Here is a 6082-nt window from a genome sequence, read left to right as displayed (position 1 = left end):
TTAACCTGATAGGTTAATTTGCCTGCAAATCCACATTCAACAAGAGTACTAAACTGATTGAACTTGGATAAGGGAAAAAGATTTCCCAGCCCATGTCTAGATCTATATATGTTCTAATCTATTTGAAAATTTGAATCAAAGTGATAGAAAAAATTATAGAAAAAAATCATCCTTGAATCATAGTTTTACAGCATAATATATATATATATATATATATATATATATATATATATATATATATATATATATAATTGGTCTCTCACTCTCTACTCTGAATGGAGTTGAGGCCGAAAGCTCTCAATACATGCCGGACGCTCTCGACTGACGCCGGAGCACGGCCACGCTACTCGTCTCTCTCCCTCCCGTTCTCTCTCTGCTGAAGCTCAGCCCAAGCCCTCTCACTCGTCTTTCTTAGAGATGGCAGTGGATCGGTCAGGGGTGGAGGACAAGACCTCCACGCCTGCTTCATCTCAAAATTCTGCCATCCATCTTCGCCTTCATCTCCGCACGGGTTTTGATTTTAGCTTTCATCTCCGTTCATGTCCTCTATCTCATGTTCAAATGAGATAAGGTGGGGGCGGGACTCTGTTTTCCCTTGATCCACTGCCATCATTGAAGAAGGAGGTCACCGATCGTGCCGACCAGAAGAAAGAGAGGAAGCAACGACCGAAAGAAGCCGATCGTTTTAAGTTTAAGGTTAGAAATTAAGAATATATAAAAAAGTTATATGAAATTTTATTAAATATATTTTAATCATTTTACTAAATTGGGAACGGGGCAGACCGAGAACGGCGGGAGAAAGCATAAATCCATCCCACCTCCATTCCCACGGGTTTTGGTTTTAACCTCAAGCGGGGCCCGTTTCCCCCGGTCCACTGCCATCCCTAGTCTCTCCCCCTCCCGTTCTCTCTCTGCTGAAGCCCACCCACTCCCCTCACCCCCTCCCGTTCTCACTTGCTGGAACCCTATCTAACCCACCCACAGACATTCCACTATCCCCCTCCCGTTCTCTTTCTGTTCGAACCCCAATCGAACCCACCACAGCTGCATGCTATCCCCCTCCCGTTGTCTCTCTACTGGAACCCCAATCGAACCCACCCACAGCCGCACGCTATCCCCCTTCAGGTTCTCTCTCTGCTGGAATCCTCATTGAACCCACCACCTCCCACTCCTCTATCCACCTCCTGTTCTCTCTCTGCTGCAACTCTCACCGAAGCCCCTGCTCCACCCCTCCGCTGGACCGAACGAGGGTGTTCTCGACAGAGCATTGGACAGGTCCTTTCTTTATTAATAATATGATGATTATTCTGCTGTTAAAAGTTGTTCCGCCATTTCCATAACACTTGCTGAATTTGTTTTCACGATGTTTCATATCATGATTGTAGCTGAAATTCACATTCAATTCATAATGCTTTATATAATTTGATTTTGTTTTTTGATAAGCATGCTGGGTAATGGAATATAATTTGTTCTAATGTATGCTAAAGCTGAATTTCGTGTTAGAATGTCTGTGGGTGGATTTTATTGTTGTCTTGAGAGCCAACGTATTAATTATTGTGCCATGCTTGGGAAGAAAAACGAAAGAAAAGAAGACAGAGGAATAGATTAAGACAACCTGATTGCTATCTCCAGGTGATGCTTAGCTTTCTAATCTCAGGAAACTTCCCTGCAGAATCCTGCCATGAATGTATCATTATAGTCATCACTGCGTTGAGACGGGTGCTGTTTTGGGTTTTTGTTGATATGGGTAATTCTGCAGGGAAGTTTTCTGAAGGGTGGTAATTGATGGTTGGTGGTATTTTGACACATTGAGGTCAAGTTCAGAAGGCAAGATAAGTGAAACATGTCTTAAATTGGTTTAGGTTGTTTGAGATGTTTTGTTGAAAAATCAGGGAAAACGAAATGGAAATAGAGGCTTTATGATGGTGGTTGGTGCTATTTCCATTTCCTGGTGGTTTTCAGTAAGAAAAGCATTCTTTTGCTGTGTTAATGGCGTTTTATTATGTTGGTGACCTTTGTCATTGATGGGAGTTGTTTTGACGTTTAAATGGTTTTGCTACTAGTATTTGAATGTTGCTAACTTGGGCGCTGGCAAGAAATTGGAGGCCTCCAAGAGCACAGGAACGAGAGTGTTCTATGAAAGTAGAGCTTTCTTCTGAGATTTACTGAACTAAATTGATTGTCCTGCTTAACATTTATATACTTTAATATGGCAGTATCTGAAGTTCCTTCTGTATGTTGAATAGCTAGAATGAAAAATGGGTGGCATCCTACTTTTGTATCTCAATGAGTGCATGTACTGAAATGAAATGGGGATCTTCGAAACACGAGCTTAGATTAACAAGAGCAAGTGTCAAGAATGACACTAAAGCATAACCCTTAAAAAGGGTATAACTGAAAACAAAATAAAAATAAAAATGTATTCTTTATTGATATGAAAAACCAATTGCTTAAGAAGCATTGGAGTAAAATACAAGAGGGGCTGCACCCCTTTATATACACAGCTGAAAGAGGACTCAATAGAGCTGTTGGGCACAGTCCAACAGCTCTATTTAGAGCTGTTGGAATGTGTCAGTCCAACAGCTCTATTAAGAGCTGTTGGACTGTGTCAGTCCAACAGCTCTATTGCTAGTCAAGTCTGGACAGGACTTGACTAGCAACAGTCATTCTAGTTCAAACTGAACTAGATGACATAAAGACAAAAAATAAAAATAAAGGAAAAAAATTACAGAAAAGAAAGAAATGAAAAATGTATTTATATATATATATATATAATAATATAATATTATTATAAATACATATATGTACAGTTTTACATTTTAACACTCCCCTTCAAACTTACGGTACAATGAGCGAAAGTTTGTCTAAGAGAAAGTGAAATCGGGGAGCAGCGAGAGGCTTTATAAAGAAGTCTGCTAACTGATATTCTGAAGTGACATATGGCAGATCAATTATCCCGTGTAGATATTCCTCTCTGACGTAGTGACAATCCATTTCGATGTGTTTGGTGCGTTCGTGGAATGTTCTGTTACTGGCAATGTAGATCGCACTTTTGTTGTCACAACACATTTGTGAAGCCTTTGTTGCTTCAACTCCCATGTCAGCAAGCAGTCGTCGGAGCCAAACTACTTCCATGGTCGTGGTTGCCATGGCTCTGTATTCAGCTTCGGTGGATGAGAGAGATACCTTCTGCTGCTTTTTACACCTCCACGAGATTAATGATTCCCCTAAAAAGACACAAAAGCCAGTGGTTGAGTGTCTGTTATTGGGATCACCTCCCCAATCAGCATCAGTATATGCAATTAAATCAAGAGAAGATGAGGAAGATAAGAAAAGTCCTTGTGAAAGAGAGGACTTGATGTATCTGATAATACGCATGACTGCTCCCATATGAACAGAAGTAGGAGCATGTTGAAATTGACTTGCTGTATGAACAACATGTGCTATATCTGGTCTGGTAATGGATAGATAGGAAAGTGTCCCGACAAGCTGTCTGTAAGGAGTAGGGTCTGCAAGAAGTTCTCCATCATCAATCTTCATTTTAACATTAACAACTTCTGGAGTGTCAACTTTATTATCATCAGTAATACCAGACCTGAAAACAATATCAAAAGCAAATTTAGTCTGAGATAATAAATATCCTCTAGGAGAATAAGCAACTTCAATGCCTAAAAAATATCTCAACAAGCCCAAATCAGTCATTTCAAAATGAGATTTAAGAAGTGTTTTGATTGTTTCAACTCCCTGTTTATCGCTTCCGGTGATGATCATATCATCCACATAGAGAAGAAGCACAATGATCCCTGCATCAGAATTCTTAATAAACAAAGCAGTGTCAGTTAAACAGAATTGAAAACCAATATCAATCATAACACGACTAAACCTATCATGCCAAGCTTTTGGTGCTTGTTTAAGTCCATAAAGAGCTTTTTCTAAGCGAAGGACTTTACCCTTAGGAATACTTAGACCAGGAGGGGGTTCCATATATACTTCTTAAACTAGCTTTCCATTTAAAAAAGCATTTTTGACATCCATTTGAAAAATAGACCATTTTTTGATAGAAGCTAAGGCAATTAAGGTTCGGACAATAGTCATACGAGCCACCGGAGCAAAGGTTTCTTCATAATCAATCCCATATTCTTGGGCATAACCTTTGGCTACTAAACGGGCTTTATATCTTTCAAGAGTACCATCACTCTTGGTTTTAATTTTATAAACCCATCGACATCCTATAGTTTTCTTCCCTGGAGGAAGATCTTGAATATTTCATGTAGAAGCCTTTTCAAGTGCATCTAATTCAGCTTTCATGGCTTCTATCCATTTGATATCATTTTTTGCTTGAAAATATGTGGATGGTTCTTCATATGAGGGAATTAATGCAATAACTGCCCTATATGTGGGTGAGAAAGACTCGTATGATACAAACTTTCTTGGAGGCTTCGAGATTCGGGATGATTGTCTAGTTGGAATGTTAGAATATTTCTCAAGTGCATATGGAGGATTAGACTCTTGTCGCCTGGAATATTGAATACTAGTATCTCTATGAACTTCTTCATTTTCAATATTAAGATCAATAATTCTTTGATCATCATCAAAGTTACAGTCAAGGTCATATTCATCAGATGTTGATGTTAGATCTAGCAAAAAGGAGTACTCAGTGACGTCTTTTAATTTTCTAAAATCAAAGAAGCTCTCCTTTTCAAGAAAGGAAACATTTCTAGACACATATAGTTTATTATTTTTGAAGTCAAAACATCTATAACCTTTCTGGTTTTCAGCATATCCTAAAAAGGCACAGGGAATCGCACGAGGGGAAAGTTTATCATTTTTGTCAGTAAATATGAAACATTTGCACCCAAATATTCTTAGTCTAGAGTAGTCTGGAGAAATGTTCATAAGTTTTTCAATGGGAGTGATATTTTATAACGAAGAAGATGGCATCCTATTAATGAGATAGGTGGCAGTTAAGGCAGCTTCTGCCCAAAAGTCTTTCGGGACTTGATTTGCTATTAATAAAGTCCTAGTGGTTTCTATAATATGGCGATGTTTTCGTTCTGCCAGTCCATTTTGTTGAGGTGTATAAGGACAAGATCTTTGATGTGTGATGCCATGCAATTTAAGATAATTTTGAAAATCTGTGGATAAAAACTCTCCTCCTGAATCTGTGCGAAAAATAATAATATCATTTTGAAACTTGTTTTTAACCATATTATGAAAAGTTTGAAAGTATGAAAATACTTCAGACTTATGTTTGAGAAAGTACATCCACGTATGTCGGGAGAAATCATCGACAAAAATAACATAGTAAACAAATCCTCCTTTAGAAATTACTGGTGCAGGACCACAAACATCCGAGTGTATTAATTCAAGTGGTCTTGAAGAGAAAAAGGTTCTGTTCTGAAATGGTAATCTTTTCATTTTGCCGAGAATACAATCTTTACAATCAAATGATTCAGAGTTACAAAATTTCCCTAGATTTGGAAAATGTTGGATTTTGGCTATATGTGGGTGACCAAGTCTCTTATGCCACAGTTCCAACTCTATTTTTTGAATATTATAACAAAAAGCTTTCTTCGGCATTTCCAAAAAATCCATGTAATAGAGTCCTCCTTCTCTATGGCCTTCTCCAATCAGCTTGCCTGACTGGCGATCCTGTACCCAACAACCATGAGAAGAAAAAGAAATATTACACCCATAATCAGAAATTTGAGATATAGATAAAAGATTTAAATTTAATTTGGGAACATGTCTAATTTCTGGAATAAAATTTATTTTTTTTTATAAATTTTTTCAAAATTTCCTATTCCTTCTATTTCAAGAGAAGTCCCATCAGCAGTAAAGACCTTTGACACACTTGTTTTATTTTTAACACATTTGGATAGACTTTGATTATTTGGGGTCATATGAAAAGATGCACCAGAGTCAAGAAGCCAAGAAATTTCACCTAGATCAGAAAAAGATGAGGTTGCTGCGCCGGTTGAAGCTTCAGATGAGGAAGAGGCACCTTTGATGAGAGGCTGAAGAATCTCCATTAGTTGGGTCAGGGAAACTGGTGCATCCTGATCTTTAGGCTCCGATCCAG

This window comes from Nuphar pumila, chromosome 4, assembly GCF_984573655.1.
Source record: "Nuphar pumila chromosome 4, dmNupPumi1.hap1.1, whole genome shotgun sequence".
NCBI lineage: Eukaryota > Viridiplantae > Streptophyta > Magnoliopsida > Nymphaeales > Nymphaeaceae > Nuphar > Nuphar pumila.
This window is presented reverse-complemented; position numbering follows the sequence as displayed.